This window comes from Haemorhous mexicanus, chromosome 26, assembly GCF_027477595.1.
Source record: "Haemorhous mexicanus isolate bHaeMex1 chromosome 26, bHaeMex1.pri, whole genome shotgun sequence".
NCBI lineage: Eukaryota > Metazoa > Chordata > Aves > Passeriformes > Fringillidae > Haemorhous > Haemorhous mexicanus.
The window spans coordinates 6,123,249-6,144,276 of NC_082366.1; the positions used below are offsets into that span (position 1 = coordinate 6,123,249).

The 21,028-nt window shown below is 46.7% G+C and overlaps 1 protein-coding gene across 2 annotated transcripts in view; it reads left to right on the forward strand.

The window, feature by feature from the left end:
• SLX9 (SLX9 ribosome biogenesis factor) overlaps positions 1 to 21,028 on the forward strand; it is a 38,832-nt gene that overhangs the window by 3,208 nt on the left and 14,596 nt on the right. The gene's annotated exons all lie outside the window — the stretch shown is intronic.

Genomic DNA, 21,028 nt, shown 5'->3' on the forward strand with positions numbered 1-21,028 from the left:
CTGTCCTTTGCTGTTCTGAGGTTTGTGGCTTGAGGATTCGTGGGCAGGAGAATCTTAACTCACAGGGATTATGGAAAATGAGAGGGGGAACAGGGAGGACACGATAGAGCCCTTTGATTTCCAGTCTCACAAAAAGGAAATGCTCTCTTTGGCTGCTCACTGTGAGATAGATAGAGCTTTGTATCTGAAAGCTGTTTTCACTTCTAAATGTCTGCAGGGCTTCAAAAAATTTCTCTGAAACCTGAATCCCAGCCCCCCACAAACTGTATATAAATGTGTAAAAAATCCCAGAAGGAACAAACTACCAGAAAGAGCCTGGTAGCACAGCAAGCTGTCCTGATGCAGAAAATGCACGTGACTCCCAAATACCTTCTTTGCAAACTCAGTTAATTTATTTTCTTCATGTGGATAAGTACTATGGTGACTTTGTTTTCCTGTCCAGGGCTATAAACAAATGAATCACACAAGGGCAAGTGGTTGCTTGTGCTGCCTTGCCCATCAGTGACATTTGGGCACAGAGTGAGGAAGTGGGGAGGTTGTGTGAGGACGCATTTGCCAGCTCTCTGCACAGAAGCCTTGGCAAAACATATTGTTCTTGAAACACTGGGCTCATTGTTGGTAACTCTCCTGAGAAAAGGACACGTATGCATCTGTGTGTGCACGTTGCCATCTCTTTAATTAAATCAGACAGCATGTTGTTGGGGGCTGGCAGCCTGCAGTCCCAGCCTTTCATTGCAGGCTACATGTCTGGGTTATAAATAGAGCCGTGCTGCTGGTCCCCGTGCAGTGCTGATGATGCAGATGTGCAGTGCCTGCCTGCCTCTCTCGGGGCTGTGTGCTGCCTTCCTGCACACAGCCCTGCTGACCCCGCTGCTCGGCTCCTTCCAGATGATCAGCTAAAAATAACTGTTCATTTGGGGGCTCCAAACTGCAATTCAACCAGGCAAAAAGTGATTTGAGTGGCTTTCTACGTCTTCCCAAGCTGCTGTGCCCTTTCTTGTGGCACTCTGGGGCCATGTAGAGGTTTTTTTCGTTATGGAAATCAGTTCATTTTTTAATGTTAATTCAGTGAACTGTAACTAGGCTGTGCATACAATGGCAGACACCATAGAGTGAGAAAAGAGATTCTAGGCAGAAGTGCTTTGTCTCTGGCCTCTCTGGTCAGCTCAGAGCCTCTTCTGCAGTAAGTTCAACTTGACTCTAACCCTCCCTCCACCTCTTCCTCCCTTTCCCCCTCAGCCTAGTGCACAGGGCAGGAGGGTAGGATTCTCCTACACATTGCTATTTTAAGATTTAATAACAAGACAAAAGCATGCTTCCCTCCCACTTGCTATTCAAGCTCTGAGAAGGTCAAGTTGGCAGACTGTAGGTGGGCTCCCTATCTCCTGTGCTTTTCACAGCTACAGAAGATTCTTTTTTTTTTGCCAAGGCTGCTGTGTGGCAGTTGGGGAAACAGGTATTTGTCCTATGTGTGTGTATCTCTCACATTACCCAAAATCTATTCACCTTGTCCAGGATTGCTGGTGTCTGTGTTTTGTGTTCAGATCTGGCCTTAAGCTGTGACTCCCTTCCAAATAAAACCAAGTCTGAGGAAGATCTTGGAATTGGGTTAGATTTTAGAGGATGTCAGCTTGGAGCTTGACAGTAGTCAACAAAGCCAGTTGGATGTTGGGAAGTAGGAGGAAAAGAGAATGTGGAGAGCATTGTTATGCTCTAAATAAACCCATGGTGTAGGCAGCTCTTTGATGCTGTGTGTACCATCACAGGGGCTAACTAACCAACAGCAGAGCTGGTGACTTTAATGAGATCAAAGGCTTCACCTGGAACAGCTGTTTTGATGTGTCAGAGCCAAAGGGCTGCAGTCCTGTAGGAAACCAGTCCACTGCTGTGCTGGGGCTTGAGGGCTGTTGCCTGTGGTTGCCAACAAGAGAGAACACCTCTCTCTACAGTTTTTTCCTCATAGTTTCCCTCAATTTCTAGGTGACCAGCTTTTGCTGCCCTTTTGGCTGGGGTGGTTTTGAGGCAACAGGAAGGAACACGATGTGTAAATTGGAAAGTCCAGACTCTCTAGCAGGGTTATCCCAGTAAACACATGTGCTTGTGTGTGCTGGGGATGAAAGGAGTGAGGCCCCTTTTTGTGGGAGGATAAAGTGGTGGTGTTGGTCCTTGCTGGCTGAAGGCCTGGTTTTTCTGGGGATTTCTGAAGACTGTTGGTGCATCTGGTTGAGGCAGGGTGCCCTGTGGAAGCATCTGCTACTCATGGTAGTGGTGTGTTGCTTCCTTTAGGTACAAGGCTGATTCAGCGTGCTTGTGATTAGTGTGAGGTACCAGCACAGGCTGTTCTGGCATCAGTACTCCTTGTGGCAGGAGAAGGAGAGGGTGGAACTGTAATGAAAAATGTCACCAAAATGGAATTCATTGTAGGTGAGCCTTGCGTTGTGTGATATAAAAAGCCAGCGGTCTAAAAAGGAAAGTATTTTAGTATATGGTAGCTCTAAGCTGTGTCGTGCTGCAAAGCAGACCTGCTGCAACTGCTTTCCCCTGCTCTGCTTCTTGTCTTTAATCATTAGCTCAGCTTAACACCAGCTTCCAGATGACTTCCACTCGTGTGCAGGTAACAGAAGCCAGTGCCATCCCTGGGAGTGCTGGAGTTCAGTCCATGAGTTACTCTGTGCTCAGTGATTGCTTCCTGTCAGTGTAGTTTACTTAGCCACTGACGTAATGTAAACCAAAGGCTTTGCTGTAATCTAATCCACACAGGGACCTCTGTGGCTCGAGTGAGAGGATAAATCTCATTTGGGTGAGCCTCTGTAGCGTGGGAATTAAATGTTTCCTACCAAGTCAGAAATTATGGCCTGTCATATCAGGGTTGCTGCTGCTCATTTTTTCTTGTTTTCTTTAGCTTTCCTCCGTCAGTGTTTGCTCCTTGAAGTAAGGGCCTTTTCAGGCTTGGCTCTGGCTGAGCAGTTGCCTGTGAATGTCTCTTTTTTTGGAGTGGATGATGATCCAGTTGTGGAATGATATGAACAACTGGATTGGTAGCTTCCTGCTTCATCTTCAGCTGCTCCAGAAGGGAACGGTGACAGGCTGTGCTGTTGAGAAAACAAAAGTGCAACAACAGCAAGTTCATAATCATTTGCAAAACCTGATGTAAAATCATCCTGGTTTCTGAGGTTTGATTGAATATAAAGAAAGGCTTCTCATTTTACAGTGGGGAGATAAGGCCCTGGCATAGGATGCCCAGAGAAGCTGTGGCTGCCCCATCCCTGGAAGTGTTCAAGGCCAGGTTGGATGGGGCTTGGAGCAACCTGGGATAATGACAGATGAAAGAAGGGGTTCAAATAGATGCTCTCTGCAGGTTTCCTCCGAGCCAGGCCACTCTGTGGGTCTGTGATTCTATAGCAGGGTGTGGAGCATAGAGTGAGGTTGGTCATGAGCCTCAGCAGAGGTTGTGTTCTGAAGACCAAGACTGCCTTGGAGCATGGGAGCTACTGTCAGTGGCACACAGGGGTGTAGAGGAGGGAAATGACTGAGCATCTGACAAACAAAGAATTCCCTTCTCCTCCCGAAGAAATGTGGAGATAGGAGGTGATAAAATCAGACTAAGCAGGAATTCACTGACAGCAGTGGATTTCTGGGGTCTGCAGTCTGTGTACAGCCTTGCTTTGCTCCTTTCTGAGGTTTTCTGTGAGTTTCTTTTGATACCAAGCCTCTGTTTGCAGAGTCACTGACAGATCCCTTCTGGTTTGCACCTCAGCTTCTGCTCTGGAGTTCCAGATTTGCTGGGTCTGTCACCTTATCTGCTTCTGCTTGGGCTCTGCACCCACTTGTCCAATTCTGTTCTGCTTTTGTAGCCTCCAAGAGAAGCAGAAAAGCTGTGGTTGGTTGGTCCTGCCTTAGCTTCATGCAGTATGATTTACTGTCCAGTTTTGAGGGGTTTTTTAATGGATGTTGTACCAGACTGTTACAGAGTCCCTGTAAGATCTCTCCTCTGACAGCATTGCTGTTCCTGCAGTGTAGACTTGTGGTTACCCCTGAATCCACACTGGTGTGGAAAAATTGCAGCCATGACCAGGCTCCCATTACCCTTGAGGAGCTCTTGACAGGATGCCAGTCTTTGTGTCCATAGTTTATTCCTGTCTGTTTATTGGATTTCTGCATGTTTATTGCCTTTAAATATTAAAGTTCCTTCTCTTTTGTCCTCATCCCTCATCACCTTTCCTCTGTTTTGATTTGATGTCTTGTTTTTTTTTTTTCCTACTCTTCTGGCATACTGGGGTGTTTAACAATTGAAAGATTAAAAAAATAAAAATCCTGTTTGTTGTAATGAATGGATCTGTTCTGAATATTAGTTCTAAGCTTCTGCTGCTTTTTTTTAATGCATGCTTGGGGACTTTTGAAATCTGCTTGTGTTGGTCATTCACATCTCTGGTGTGGAAAGCTGTCTGAAATCTGCTTGTGTTGGTCATTCACATCTCTGGTGGGGAAAGCTATCTGAAATCTGCATGTGTTGGTCATTCACATCTCTGGTGTGCAAAGCTATCTGAAATCTGCTTGTGTTGGTCATTCACATCTCTGGTGGGGAAAGGTGTCTGAAATCTGCTTGTGTTGGTCATTCACATCTCTGGTGGGGAAAGGTGTCTGAAATCTGCTTGTGTTGGTCATTCACATCTCTGGTGGGGAAAGCTATCTGAAATCTGCTTGTGTTGGTCATTCACATCTCTGGTGGGGAAAGCTATCTGAAATCTGCTTGTGTTGGTCATTCACATCTCTGGTGGGGAAATCTGCTGGATCCTCACAATTCTGCTGCTGTTGCTTTTCTTCAGCTTTTCATTCTGTGCTGGCAGTTGTCAGGCCTGCCTTGTGTTTGTTTTGTGCAGAACGCCTTCCTCAAGCTGTTCCCCACAGTAACACAGCTCAGATGGGATAGGAGGGTGTAAACGGGCTGCTCCTCACACTGGGGATGGCAGGGAGTGCCTGCAGCACCTCCAACGTGCTGCTGAGAGCTCCCTGGGAAATGCCTGTGTGCTGTGCTAGACCCAAGTGATGAGGTGTTCCTCCTCCATCTGTCTTTGTTATTAGCTGGGTGAATTTGGGGAGTGGTGAAATGATGTCCCTGGTGCTGGCCGTGATGCAGCACTGAAACCATTTTAATGCCTCTGAAAATACCTGATGGGTGTGTGGGTGCTGCCCTGGAAGGAGCAGCTGTTTGAGTGGTGTTTGAGTGGGAATTCCTGCTTTAGCTCCCCCCTCCCTCCACCCCATACCTTCTGCAATGTGCCTGTGTCCTTTGTGTCACCTGCACAGGTCCAGCATGTGTCCCAGGACCGAATGTGCAGGTCTCAGCTCAAAGGGGAACCTTCCCTGCACAGGCTGGTGGTGCTCCTGACATTGTGTGTGAAAGTGTTTGAAACCTCCAGTAATGAAATTTGCAAGAAAGGAAAAGTTCTCAGGGAAGGGAAAATGCTGTGTGGGGATTAAATTCTTCACTCTCCTCCAGGCCCAAGGCTGGCCACCCTGGTATATTGGTAAAGTGACAGATGGCAGTTTACCTTATCTGGGTAAATTGCTTTGGGTAGCAAATTACTGTACATTCCTTCTGCCTTGCTGTTCAGGTGAAATTTATTTGGGTTTTTTTTTGACTGCATCATTAGGACCTGCTTTTACCTTGACAATGCCAGATCACCTTTTAAGGGCAAATTGGTGTCTGAGAGTTTTTTAACAGGCTGTTAGAAAGCTGCACAGTGTTTGGGAGGAGCTGAGATAGTGGTTTGTCATCTGGGAAGCCTCTCCAGTGAGGTCAGATGGCCTCAGTCTGCAGGACACCTCAGACAGATTCTGTAGCTCCCAACAACTCGCCTCAAAGCCAGGAGGTTTTCCTGTTCCTTTGGTCCAAAGGATTAAAGTCAGTGGGATCTTTCTTCAGCAGTCAGATGGAGCAAATTCTGTATCAGTGGTGAACAGCTGTGGGGTTTGGTTGAAATGCAGAACAGACCTACTGTGGTCTCTGGGAACTGTGGAGTGGGGATCCTGCTGAAAGCTAAAGACATTGGTGCCTTCAATAATAATGTTTAAGAAAAGGTTAAAAATCCATGCTGCTTCATGTTGCTTTAACAATTTGTCTGTGCAGTGTGGTGCTGGCTGTGAGAATAGCTATGGGAAGCTCCACTTTAATTAAAGTAAATGCAATTAATTGAGAAGCAGTAAATGAGCGTCTGAAGCTTGCACTGTTTTCAGTGCTTTTGCTTCCCTTCTACAAACAGAGCCTTTCCATGTTGTGAGTGCCTTCTGCCAGATCACAGGAATCAGTTGTGTTAATATTTATGGAACCAATTAACTTTTTTGTTTTCTTTCCCTCCCTCTAGCTGTGGCTAAGTCTCTGTTCTTAAAATTAACATTAAAAAACCAAAAGACTCCAATTAGCTGGTGGTTGAGCACTACACAAACACAAACATTTTCCAGAGAGCCCAAACCTTCCAAAATGTTCTGCAGCCTGCTCCAGGGGAGGAGGCTGTCAGTGGGAAGAGCTTGAAATGAGTCCTAGCAGTTTGAGGGATGTGTCAGATCACTCCAGTTTCTTATTATGGTCGGTTCCTTGGCTGTGTCTGCTGTGTAGTGCTCACCAGTAGTGCTGGTGGAAGGTACATGCCTGCCCTGGAGCAGCCTTTCCATGCTGCTGGATGGATGGAGAGAAGGAGATGGCTCAGGGAGGGATTGGAGACTTCTTTGGAGAAGCTCCTGCAGTGCTGCTCCGTGGTTTTGCAAAGTTTTCTTCCAGACTTTGTGAAAGTTGGGTGCTCAAGCATGAGCTTTTTAGGTCAAGCTTGTCAGTGCCTTGTGCCACTGAAGGGCTTGCTGAATTTGGGGCCAGGGTGATCCCTTGCCTTCCTGGCCAGGAGTGGGGGGGCATGGCAGCTGCATGTCATGCCTTTGTCTTGCTCTGGGTGATCACAATTCCTGGAGCTTTAAAAAGGTACTGATCTAGCCTGGGATTCTCTTGTGAAATGAATTTAAAATGGTTGGACATCCTTACACAAAAATAGATCAGTGCTGCTTAGGAGAGTACTGCAGCTGTGGTGTTACAAAAGAGGGTTATGAACTGAAACCTTTGTCTTTGCTGTACTCACGCTAAAGCTTTAACATAATTAAGTTACAAAATTATAAATCCTCCAAAGAGAGAGGTGGAATGGCTCTGCACTGGTGCCAAAAGGGCCTCCCAGCACAAGTGCCAGTAATGCAGGCCTCTCGTGGGGTGGCAGAGGGATGGCTCAGCGCTGCAGGAATTGAGAAAGCAAATCTGAAGAGGAGTGGGGAAGCACTTGTGGAAAGGGCAGGTTGATAGCTCTGGAAGTCAGAGCCATTTCCTTGTCACCAGCAGTGGTATGGTGTTGTGTCAGACTGTCAGATGTCTCTCTGAAATACGTGTCCTGGGAGTTTAATAAACACTCTGTTTAGAAAATTGGTGAAGGGTGGATGAGGTTTCCCTCTTCTGGGTTGCCCCTTCTGACTTGTCTTGAAATTTTTCTGAGGTGCAGGAATAAGTGAGCTTTCTCCTTACCCCTCTGGGAAATGCCTATGTGAAAAGCTGTTGTTGTTTTTTTTTTAAAAAAACTTCTGTGCTATATAAATCACATTTCTGATTCACTGAGATAAATCTCTGCCCTGCTAATGTGGGTCTGAGTTACAGGGAGATCTCAAAAGTTCATGTCTGTCATTCAGACCTAATGGGATCTATAGTGTTTTTCTATTCTATGCTAGTTATCCTTTATTCTGGTCATTGTGAGCAATTTATGGACCAAGGTTTTCTTTATGCTTGGGTGAAAATGTATGTGTCAGCTGTTTATCCCCTTCAGCATTTTAGACTGGCACTGCTGATGCTCATATGTGGCATAACTGGTAATATCTAATTTGGGCTTAGGTTTTTAATCAAGTGGCTTGTAGAAAGGGGTTTTTGTTGTTGTTTTGATTTTTATTTTTTTTTTAAATGAAGCTTTCAACACAGTAAATGTACATTCTCTGAGCTAAATGTGGGAAACACAGCTATGCAAGGATTCAGTGCAGTGGGTACTGGAATATTCTGGGTTGTTTGAAATGATAATTTGGACAGATTTAGATTGAACCAGCAGTGCTGCAAATGTTCCATAAGGCAAACCACAGAAAATTCTGGAGAAAATCCTGCTGTGGGAGAACAGGCTATCCAAGCAATTCTCCAAACAGGAAGGGACTGTGAGCTGGAAGGTACATAGTGACACTGATAACCAATTCCAGTGAAATGTGGTGTTTCAGAGAGTGCCAGGCAGGAAATTTTAGGGAAAATGGAGCATACAAACTTGTTCCCTGACCCACGTGTGCTGTGTTCTTGCTTGCTTGGAGAACACACAGCAAATCAATAGATCTGCGTAGAGAATTTTGGCTTCTGTGATTGTGGGTGTTGGTGCCTGGTGTGGCTGTGCACATCCATGTTCTGGGCTGATTTCTGGTGCATTTCCTAGCTCCATGGCTTTTTCACTTTGTTTTTCCTCATGTCTATTTTCCTCTCCAAGGTTATTTGTAAATTCAGGTCACTGAGTGTTCTTATGTAACGGGAATTCTTCAGCATGGAGAGGACATTCCCAGCTGCAGTGGGTACAGGCTGTGTCTGTGCATGCAGCAGTTACTGCACACTGTGCTTGGAGTTGAAATAGCCTGGTGTGCCTGTCAGCAGGGAGACATGGGAAGGTTTTTCCACGCTGCAGGAATTCTGTTGTCAGAAATCACAATTTTAGATTGCTTTGTTCAGTGACACCTCTGTATTTTGCTCAGCAAAGCCTCTGGCTATTGCTTTTGATTCATGCCAGTAATTTGTGACTGCAGGGCTGGGCTTAGGTGTGCTCCTCTGCAGCTGCAGGTGTGCTTGTTGTTTCAGTGTCTGTACCTGAGTGGGTTTTTATTTATGGAAATAGCATGCAGATGTCTAGATACTGTCTATGTGGGAGTTATTATAACTTCTTAATAGATTTTCTTCCTCCAAAATAGAGGGCATTGGCCTGTTTACCTGTATGGGGTGTAAGTGGCAGGGTTTTGGTAGCAGGACAGAAGCCAGAGCTGTCACATTCTGAGCACAGCCACGTCCAGGGAGATGAAGTTCACCCTGTGCAGCCACAGCTGAGCCTGTCAGGCACAATGGTCCTGTCTCTGGGAAAACATAGAATTAAGAAGGAGTAGGAATAAAGTGAGAGAGCCCCATAAAGCCCAGGGACAGGAAAGGAGGTGCTCCAGTGGGTAAGTGTGAGGAGGAAGGAGCAGCAGAGTGACTGTTATGCCATTCCTGGCCCCGTGCACTGCTCAGGGGAGCTGGGAATGAAGAAGTCAGAATGAAGCTGAGAAGGGGGTGGGGTGAGGGGAAGGTGTTTCAGTGTTTGCTGTTCATCATCTGATTCTACTTCAATTGGCAATACATTACATTAATTTTTCCCAAGTCTGTTTTGCCTGTGATGGTAATTGCTGAGTGATCTCCCTGTTGTTTACCTCAGCCCACAAACTTCTCATCTTATATTTCTCCCCTGTTCTTTTGAGGAGGGAGGGAGCAGCTGGGTGGGCAGAGCTGGCCAAGGTCAGCACACAGCATCACAGTAGCTCAGTAAAAACTGAGATGAAACTCAGTACCAGGTAGAACTTTCCCCATGGTGGTTCCTTACTGCCTTTTTCAACTGAATGTCTTCTGAGCGTTGTGCAGATGCAGAGACACCCTTGAGAACTGACTTTGCTTTTCATTGAGGCCCACAGGTGTTGAAGCAGGTCATTCTCCCACACGTCTGTGGTACCTTTACACCTGCACAAGGTCAGGTGTATCCTTGGAACAAGGTGCACAGGCCTTTGTGTCCTCAAGGTCAGCATTAGGAACTGCTCCCCTCCCTCAGTTCAGGCAAGGAAAGGGAGCAGAACAGGACACAGACTCCAGTCTGAATTCAGGGAAGTACAGTGCAGATCTTGGGCCCATCTAGGGGTTTCTTCTGCCTGTCTTTGCTGTGTAGGAGGTGCTGCTCCAGCTGTGTCTGCATTGCTGACAGCTTTGTAGCACAAGAGGACGTACCTGTGGCAGAGCAGAACAGATCTCTTTTGAGAGTGTTCTTTTTCAGATGTTAGATGTGCTCATTAGAGGGCAGCAGAATAACTCTTCCTTTTTCTAGGTCAGGTCTATATTTTTGATTATTTTTCATCTCTGCAGGGCATAGAACAAAATTTTCCAGTTCCTACTTTAGTTTTTCCTAGTGCATTAAGTGTACAAAACAACAATGCTCATATGAAAACCTTAGCCTGTATAAAGAAATATGGAATATTTATAGTAAAAGTTGCTTCTTTGAAGCTTAGTGGGGTTGCAGGCTCATATGAGAGAAAGCTTCTCTAAGATTAAACCACAAATGGTCAACACAGTGTGTGGAAAAACAGCCAAAAGAATATTTCACAGCTAACTTGTTTTTTGCTCAGCTTAATTCTTATTTGACCTATATGTCCATATGCATCTACGGATTTGTTTGCTGCACTCCAGCTGCTGCTGCCACCTTTTTCTGCTTGAAGAAAATGTTAAAGAACCAGTCTTGCTTCATCCAAAAGTAATCTTTAAATGAGATCTGATAGCACAGCCCCCACCATCCTGTGGAATGTAAATACTATAAATAATTATGGCACTGTCTTGAAAGGCTAAGTGGGGCTGGGATTTGGAGTCCAGCATCACAATACTTAAAATGCATTATTTATTATGTAACATTCATAGAAGGTGGCTGCAGCACTGACTTTGTAGCCAGTGTGTTTCAGGCTTCTGGAAGAGCTGTGTGCAAGTCCTGGCTAGGAGTGAGCATCCCCCATGCACATCTTACTGGAGATGTTTTGCATGTTGTTGTTGACTTTTGGAAAAGGTAAGCTGGTTCAAGACAGCTGGAATGGCAGGAAATTTTTTGGGTTTTTTTAGGTTTAGCAGCATCAGGCGTAGGTTTCCAACAGCTGACTGATTTTGGAAGGTCCTCAGTGGAAGCAAAGCTTCATTAATGAATCTTTGCTCCTTGGGCTGATGTGGTGGAGCAGGTGGGAGGGTTGGCAGGGCGAGACACGACACCTTTCTCTCTTACCCACGATGTGTTGTGTGTTTTGCCATCCTGCAGGCTTCTTCATCTCTCTGTCCTCTACCCCAGGGTGCAAAGGGACAGGTCCTTCAGGATTTTGTGAGTGCCTTGTGTTCCTCACATGCATGGGGGCTCTACCAAAGCAACGTGTACTTGGCTGCTGACAGCTTTGTGGCACAATTCTGCCCTGAATTATTTTTAGGGTGGCGATATCCAAACCCACAAACTGCTGAAATGGAAGAACCTTCTTGATACTGTCAAAATGTTGTTCCTGGCACAGTAGCTTGGATCAGTCCTGCCTCCTGGAGAAGTCCAGATTGTGCTTTGCACTCCTGGTTTGGGATCCACCATGTAGCTGGCATTTCTTCACGTCGTGCTGCGACACCTCAGCAAAGTCAGGGCTAATAGGGAGCTCCTCATCAGGGGAGGAAAGCTGAACAAAGCCATAAAAATGTGAACAATGGCTCATAGCTCTTGGCAGCTCTTGGACCATTAGGTAAAATTAATATCCTGTCAGCAGGGTAAAAAGATTAAAGTCAGTCTTAGACCAAGTGAGAAACATGATGAGTCTGTGGGCGTGTGGATTTAACTCCGTTGGACTGTGATCCATATTAGGAAATGAGCAGGCACAGTGCTCATGCCACAGCCTTCCTCATGCAGAGCAACACTCTTCCTGCCAGCATCTTCTGTGCCTTGCAGGAAGATTGCTGCCTTCCCTCACAGAATGAAAGTCTCTCCTGGGAGCTAATATTGGATTTTGTTGGGGATACAGGTGCTCTCAGTAGGTGTTTTTTTTTGGGTGTGGTGAGGCCAAGTGTTGCAGATACTGCTTGGTAAAGGGTGTGTAGCTCTTCTGTTCAGGGAGCACTTTGTTCACAGGAGGGGTGCCAGTCCTTGTTGCCCTGTAAGCATGGGGACATTGAATAGAGGTGAGGGCATGATGAGCAGTCTCAAGGTTTGCTGCTGCAGTCCCAGACCTGAGAAGATCAAGGCAATGCCAAATGTCTGGCAGCTCTGAAGGCTGAAAGGGCTGTCAGAGAAGCACCTACTCGTGGTAGTTTGTTCCTTTGCCATCCCCTGTTATTTCTTTTAACATCATGGGTGTTCTCTCCACAGCTCTGTGCTGGCAGCTGCTGATCTCATCTCTGCGTGGGGTGGATGGGGCTGGACCCGTTGATGCTAGTGCAGATGGTGGAAATGAGACTTTATTGTCTGCCTGTGCAGCTGGCAGGCAAGAGCATCAAGTACAAAGTGGCAGAGCCCTGTCACTTTTTTAAGATTTGGCTTGCTTTGAAATAGGTTCTACCAGGAAAATGTCATTCCAAGGTGAGGAACTGATGCTGACCTTCAGGGTTGAAATAAAGTAAAGGTGAAGAGGGATGGGCTGGAGGACAAAAACCCAACAAAACAGCTTCTACCTCTTTGAGAGGGGCCCAGACCTTGATTTTCCTTTTTTAAAAGATTTCTTCTGCATTTAACTGAGCCAAATGGGTATTTTGGAGCAGAGAGGCTTGCTCTAAGACCTTTTTTGAAAAACAAGTTGTGTGTGAGAATCGTTGTGGGCCAGACAGAGAGCTCCCTAGCAGGGGCCAAGCCTAGCTTTGTCAGGAGATGAAGAGTTGTGTGGGAGTCTGCAGTGAGGTGATGGTCCCAGGGGTCTCTTGGTGGTGGGATGGTGCCCTGTGTCCCTGGAGCCAGCAGAGGAGTGGGAGCAGGGTGGGGATGTAGGTCTGTCCAGGGGGGAGGATGCTGTGGGAGTGTCTCTTGTGTAAGATGACAGAGCTGGTGATCCTGTTGGTGCCTCAGGGCTTTTGGGAGCTCTGAATTGTCAGCTGAAGCAGAAGAGCAGTTGAGACAGCACAAAAGCAGCAGCCACCAGAAGTGGCAGTGGCAGCCAGAAGAGATGTGAAGCAGTGTTTGGACCAGTTCCACTTACAGGGCAGTCTGTGCTCCCAGGAGGAGGGGAGGAGACCTGACATGCTTGGGCACCACCTGGAATGAGAGTTTTCATGGGCTAGGCTTGTTCAACTGCTTAATCAACATCACCACCATGAAAAAAGCCCCGTCAGAACTGGTAGTTCACTGTGTCATGTCTGAATGCTGGAGCTAGTTAGACCTTTTCAAGGTTAAAGTGCCATCATGATCCCACAGAGGCTTCATGCAGACATAGGATCACCCAGATCTGTCCTTTAGGGCCTTCTGCTTGGCAGCTTCAGTCTGGACCCTGTGGTGGAGCAGTTCCTTACCAATGGTACTCAGTTGTACAGTGCTGTGCTACAAAAGCCATCTTGTTTCTGGTCTGGACATAAACCCTCTGAGCAGGGAAGGCTGTGTGCTCCTGTGGGGCACGAGGGACTGCCTGGGTTCAGCAGAAGCTAAGCTGCAATAGATGCTGGGAGTGGGTTTGAGTTCCATCTCCACCTCAGTCACAGTCCAGAAGAGCAAGGATGTTATGCCTTGTACTTCTCCAGGTAGTTATTTTTCCAGCTCTATCCTTCAAGTACTTCCCAGTTTTGAAATCTGCCCTATGTGCCCCTAAAAGGGGAAGAATAAGAAGTGTTCTGCATTGCCAATCCTGTGTGTCAGGTGTTGCTCAACTGACCTGGGGGCTGCAGATCAAACATATGCCTGGCACAAGCTATTTGGGAATCTTTTCTGGGTATTCTCACCCTCCTTTATGTTAGTGTTTTAGTCCTCTGTGTGTGCAGCAGTTTATAAAGCACTTATGATGCAAGTGGTGTTTGACTGATCAAAATGTTACTGGATTGAACTAATAATTCTTAAATTATGTGAATAATGAAAGTCTGCTGGTGTTATACTGGTTGAGTTGTGGCGCTCTTTTCTGTGTCTAAATCCAAAATTACTTTGTATATATTGCCTAAAGAGACTATTGGGTAAAAGAAATGAGTATGATAATGTTTAATACGTGTCTGCTCGGTGATAGGAGATGTGGCTGGACTTAGTGTTTCCTCAGTGCTCCCAAACTGCAGGTGTGGGGCTTCCCTGGAGTGTAGGAGCTCTGACAGCTGCAGATGGTGGGATTAACTCCTTGACGTATGCTTGTGCAATAGATAGGGCAGCATGGGGAGGGGACCACACCACGCTAATCTGCCACACAGACTTAACAATCAAGGGCAAGCTCTGACATGGGATTACTTTTTTCATTTCACTGTCAATGCATGGAGTGTTGTGAGTGGGGAAACCAACTCATGCCACAGGGAGCCTGAGACCAGGCATGTTAAAGAATCCAAGGAAGAGTGCCAGGAGAGGAGAATTAATCAACAGTTAAAATAGCACAGTGGAAATTTTGCCATGGTCCTAAAGCTCTGAGTAAGGTTCAGAGTAATTACTGCATAAAAAGAATTGATTGGAGCAGTCAGGAAGTGTCTCTAGAAACTCTCATTCTGCTTTTCTTTCTGCTGGTGTGTAGGCATTGCCCAGGTCCTTGTGACTGTGAACACGATGCCAGGTTCACTGAGCTTCCTTAGCACAGGGACAGGAAAAGCCCATGTGCCTCACCTCAGAGGAGGGGTAGGGGCTCACAGCAGTGTCTGCAGTCAGTGCTGTCCTTCCCGAGCTTTCACATTTATCTGCAGATCAGGTTTTTGGCATTGATGCCAAAAGTGTGAAATATGAGCAATGACTCAATTGATCAGAGCTCTTTTGCTTGGAAAAGAGCTCTGATCAATGGAGAAAAGAGGAGCTGATGAAGTTTAATCAAATTGCCCCAGAGACTTAACTTGTTCCCAGTGTCTTCAGTAAAATAAGTGGGGCAAAAACAAACTGGAAGATGCTGGGGTCAAGGCGGGCAAAGATCCTTCAGTAAAATGGCAGTTAAGTGGCAGGACCCCTTGCACATAGCTGTTCTGAATTTCTGGTACCCACATGGGTTGGAAGCAGGTCTTCCAGAATAAAAATTCATTGGAGGTACTGCCTGCAGGCCCTCTCTGCGTGGGCACTGCACACAGCTGTGGTCAGGGCTGGCATGCTCTTAGCTCAGTGGTGCTGTTTGCTGCACAGCAGGCTCCAGTTCAAGTCCTCAGAGTGCCTTCTGTTAATGCTTTGTGAGGTGTTGGTGTGGAGCCTCTGCCTGTGGCTGGCCACACAAGGTGGAAGGCTGGGGAGCTGCCCATGGGTGCTCCAGTGGCTGTTCCCACTTTCAGTGGCTTCTTTTTTGTCTCCTGAAGCTACAGCTGGAGATGGGCAGAGGGGCTGCCAGTGGTACAGCTAAGCAGTGCCAAAGTGGAATTTTTAGTTCCTGCCCTGATCCCAGTCCCAAATGCATTCATGCAGTCACTCTGCCCCTTGACTATTTTAGCATAAAGCTGTCATTACAGTATTTCTGTTGCAATTTAAAAACTGGAATGAAAGTATTAAGAATTTGATCTCGTAGATGCTTTTAATACAATTCTGTGGCAGACCTGCTGGAACTGAGAACAGCTGATTAAAATACTTACAGGGTACAAGTTAAGCTTTGGGCTTTTTTGCCTGTTCTGCCTGTAACGTTTTTGCAACTGCCAGAAAATTGGTATATCTTCCCAGTCTGTTCTGCAGTCATTAGTCTGTACTGACTTTCTTCTTTCCTGTGCTTCCTGCTGTCCTTCAGATCCATCATGGAATTAACTGGTGAGGAAAAAAGAACAGGGAAAAAAAATTGTCCACTGCACATGGCAGGAATTTGCTGGCAATGCTGTCTCAGGTTAAGTACAGAATTGTAACATGCTTTTTTTTCTGTAAGCTACCAGGCATCTGCTCTGTGTTTCTTGCTTTAAAATAGGATATGCAGGTTTTGTCTGGAAAATAAGGCCAATGGCCAAGACTGGAAACGTTGGCTAGTTAGCCCTGGGGAGGAGAGGGGAGATTCTAGTTCAGCAAGCAAACAAGGGCAAGAATACAGTAAGCAATAGAAATGCTGACTCTGCTGCCTTCAGAAAAGGGTAACTTGAGCCCAAGTGGTTGGGATGCCACTGTTTGGAGGCCAGGAAAGAGCTATTGTTTGGAAAGCCTAGGGATCTGTTAGAAAGGTCAGGGACTGATTGGATTAACTAGGGCAGCACTGAAAGCTCATCAAAAAGAAAGTAAGGTGGGGCAAGGCTTTTTAAACTTGTTCTTGCCCAGGATCAAGCCCTGGGAACTCCTTAGAAGAAGGTGGAACTTTCCTGGGACACAGGGGTAGAGAGAAAGGATGTGTCTGTGCTCCTGGCTTGGGTCTCACTGGAGCCTGGTCTCTGCAGAGTCTTGGGTCGTGTGGCCTTGCCCCAAGCCTTCCTTCTCCCCTCATGCCCCTTCATAAAGCAGACCAGAGCATTGAGTCCTCTGCTGGGTTTCTCTTCTAATTCTGTTTTCTTCTGTTTGTTTGCTTATGCTGCAGTTCAAGCTGTGCCTGTTTATTCCTTGTGAAATTCCCGTGTGTGCATCTGAAGGGAAGTTTCCATCATGTTTGCATCTTTAATTTAGAGGCACATACTCCTCTCTGGGTGTGTGCTCTGGGCCACACAGGGCAGAGGAGAGGCTGAGGGAGTAGCACTGGTTTTATATGCTTCCTTTTATATACCTGGGACCAGTCAGGAATCTGCTGTTTGCAAACACAGAACATGTAGCTTGTAGGGCCAAGGCAGTCAGGATACACAGATGTGTGTCTCCAAATGTTATGCATATCTGCTATAATTTTTTTTTTCTTTCCTGCAGTCCCTGTGGGGGAAAGTCTAGTGTCCAGACATCTCTGCATGATTTTTTCATGTCAGCATCTCTCCAGGAGCCACATCAGGCACTTTGTTGTTATGTGTGTCTGAAAGCTGCTGCATGCTGGGTGGGCTGCACAGCCTCTTACCACCAGCTTCCTGGTAGTCTTGAGCTGATAATTTTTGTTGTGTAGTCTTGGTGGGCTAATCTTTTACCAAGCTCTCCCTTCTGGGTTTTGGGCAGTGTTGAGATCCCTGAGCTCCTGTGGAGTCTGCTTGCTGTTGTCTCTGTGCCAAGTTTCCCAATGTCATGTGTTGATACTGCCCGTGGTATTGACACTGCTTCACATTCCACCTCGATCTTTCCAGGGGGAACAGCCCTGCCTCTGTGTCACTAACATGGAAGTCAATTACAGTTGATTTTTTTTTTTTTTACTTTAGTTCCATTAGAGCCAAGCAATCCAATATTGCATTCAGTATTCCCTGGAGCAAGTCAGCACTTTGCAGACCCCTTCCCTGCTCCCCAAAGCACCCCCAGGCATACTGCCAGCATCGCTGCAGGAGCTGAGAGTGTCTGCTGTAGCAGTAGGTGGGGCATTGGCACACAGAGACCTTGGAGTGGTGTTCTGGAGATGCTGCCTGTACAGGCATGTGGTGGAAGAGGCTGCCAGTTTGCCAGGAAAACAGATTTACTGAAGAGAGAATTTATGAAATGAAATGGGGGCTCCTTCCTCCTCCCCCAGCCAAGGGTGAGGGCTGCCTACCCTAGGTGTGGCTGAATACACTCAGGCTTTTTTGACTGCTGACATGGTTTTTTGAACTAGGTGTTTTGGTGAAATCCCAGCTTGATTGCAGATGCTAAAGCACTATTTCTAATTAATGGAACTTTTTTTGAGGAGGTGGGGGGGAAGAAGAGGTGTGACATTTTAGCTTCCTTGTCCTTGAGCTGTGCACCTCTCTGAACAGTGGTGGCAGGGTGGTCCTTCCTACTGATGGAGTATCCTCTCTGCTGAAAAGGCAGCCTGAGATAGCTGCTTGCCAGTGTTAGAAGGGTGCATTCAGGGCCATCCAGAAAATCCCTTTCCTCAGGTCTGGATTGCAGTAACACCCTTTAGATGCTAATTTAGCAAATCTTCCAAGAAAAAACAGGGAAACTGTTAGCTGGGAAGATTTTGTGGATCTTCAAAGGATTTCTCATGGTTTTGCCCATGTACTTTCATTGTATCCTTGTATTTCTGGACTCTTGTGAAGAAGGGAGAGCTTCAGGAATAAATTTTAGACTTTTTAGTCTTTTCCTGCTTTGGGCAAGTGCAAGTCCATGTTGCTGTTGGAAGAGTTGTTGCCATGAGAGATGGAGGGGTGCAGAGATCAGGCTTGGATGTTGCTTTTGGGTCAGCTGACATGTCTCCAAAGTGATAGGTTCAGATTTTTCTGGAAGCACTGATTGGCATAAGCACAATTGCTTCTCAAATGGAACTTGCTGCAGTGAGGTGCTTGATGCAAACTAGACACTGAGGAAGAAATGGTGGGGGAGAATTCTCTCCTCTCCCAGCTCTCCTCTGCCTTCTGCTGTGCCCTGAGTGCTTATTCCTTCTCAGCTGATGGAGGGAGAGCATCTGTGCAGTCTGTGCCTTATGTGCCCTGTGGAGAAGAGGGGGTTTACTGAGTAGGTGCTTCAGGTCACCAGGCTAGGAACAGAAATGATCCTCCTGCCAACTCCCTGTCTGCCCAGATGGGCTTTGGTTTTGCTGTGGCAGCAGCCCCACTTCTTGGGTTTTGCTGTGACCTTTCTGCTGGAAGACAAACCTCACTGAACATTTAATGGTGTCCTGTGGGTGTCCAGCTTCCTGTAATATCCTTGTTTCTGCCCCTTCCCTTGCTGTTCCCACTTCTCTCCTTTTTCTCTCTGCAAGAGCTTCATCCTTGTGCTCCTGTCATTTGAAACTATTATTTCAGCCAGTTTTGACAGTCTTCTCTTGACCTTCGTGGCTCAATTCTTCCTCCTTTGCTGTGAAGACGTTTGTGATGTGATCTTTTCTCTCCTCTCTGTGCTGCTGAAGCTCCTGTATGTAACTCCCACTCACTGCTGATCTTGTGATGGTTTTGTTTTTACCCTGGAGTTACATATCTGCAAAGTCCACTCAATGCAGTTTCTGGCTGGCATTGTTGCCTGCAAATATAATTAAGTATTGATCACTGGGCATTCAGCAGTCAAATGAGTTAATATATTAATTATGTGTAAGAGTATGTCATTGCAGGAATGTTTGTACCTACTGGCTGGCACAGTGTGTGTTGAGAGGAAGGGTGTACATGGACTTTGGAGTGGTGTTTGCTTTTTCTTTTGCCTTTTTATGGTCATGAGTCCCTTGACCAGTGGTGTTCTGGGCATTGCTCTTTTGCTGGTGCTGTTGTTTCTTGCCTGTTCCTGCTGATGATAAATTTTCAGAAGCCTTACACTACCTCAGTGGTTACTTCTGAGGGAAGCCAGGCTGGAGTAATCCCAGTTAACATCTTGCTTCCAGGGGCTTCCTGGGAAATGGCAGTGCCTCCCTCGCTCAGACTGTCTGCCAGTGGTTGACTAGACTGAGGAACTGAGTAGCTGCTGGCTGGAAGATGTGTCTGTCTGCCCAGCCTCCACATCACAGAGAGTGCAGAAAATCCACCTTGTCCTCCTTGCTCCCTGGTGTCGTCACTGCTCTGACTCCCACCCCACCCTCAGCCCTACAGAGGGGGATCCATTGTGCATACGTGGCTTAATATGGAAAAAAAATGTTTCTCTGCTGTGAAGTCTAGCTACCAGTTCACATTGGATTCTGTCCATTAAAATTCTTTGAAAACCTCTGGCCAAAGGCAGCTTTTAACAGGAGCTGTGTGATTACCCTGAAACAGTCCCTGCCAGCTTCCCCTGTGCCACAGCTGGTGTCAAACCTCACAAAGCCTGACCTCAGTGTGTGGGGAGATTATTCACCTGTCCAGAGAAGGGCAGTGGAGCTGGGGACAGGTCTGGAGCAAAAGCCTGGTGAGGAGGAGCTGGGGGAGGCTCAGCCTGGAGAAAAGGAGGCCCAGGGAGGACCTTCTCACTCTCTACTCTTTGGAGAGTGTAGAGCATGTACACAGGAGGGTGCAATGCTGTATTATTTTATTTGTTTTATTAGTTTCTCTTCTTTCCCCAGCACTTGCCATCAGGTAAAGTGTGCACTGTCTTTGCTTAGCAGGATGGAAGGGCCGAGCCCTGGGGTTCCTCCTGCCTCTCTTTTTTCCATCTCCATCTGAGGAAAGGTCCAGCTGTAGCTCTTGGTGCTGGCTGCATCCCTGCCTTGTCAGGTGATGAAGGGAGTGGTTCCTGCAGGCACTTATTTCACCCAGGAGCACGGTCTGGCTGCCTGTCCTTCCTCATTTCAGTTAAAGAAACAGTTCCAGATGATGCAGTCTGTCTGAATCCCTCCATGGCCTGTTCCTCCCAGGAAGGTGGCTGTGAATGCTAAACCTGAGATGAGGAAAGCTGGGTACTTCTACAAACAAACAAACAAACAAATCCATGGAATGTATTGTCTGTGGGAGTGGGGGGAAGGTGGGGCTCTGCTCTAACAGATCCTGGTGTTTGCTGTAATCCCTGAGAAACAGAAACAGCTCCACAACTCCTTCTGGCTGATGTCTCATACCTCCTCCTGTGTGCAGCTGGTCTGCTGCCAGTGCTGCAGTGGCAGCTGACAGTGACATATTTGTCTGTCTGCCTTGGGAGTCTGTCCCTCTGTGCTTTTGTCCCTCTGTCCTCTGAGCATCATTAAATCCTTATTTGGTTTCCCTCTCTTCCCTATTTTTGTCTGCTCTCTCACCTTCCCCATCAGGCCACGGCTTTGGCTTTGAGGGGAAATGCAGCATAAAATGCAGCCTGAGGCAGGCTTGGTTGGAGCTAGATGATCTTTAAGGGCCCTTCCAAGCCAAATAAATCTGTGATTCTGTGCTAAAATGCAGTGTCTCCACTGAATCCATCCACTGGGAATGAAAGTACAAGTGCAGCTGAGCAGAGCTGCTTCCCCTAAGGTGCAGAAGGAGCATATCTGAAGGCACAGGTAAAAGAAACACCAGGTGCCACAAACAGTACGAGAGGGGTTATAGGAACCAGTGGCTGGAGATGGAAAACTTCCCTAGGGAATGCCAGTTTAATTGTCTACTAGCTAATATGCAGTTAAAAGACAAGGAAATGAAAGTAAACTGTTCCTGCTTTCTGGATAAATAAGAAGCACC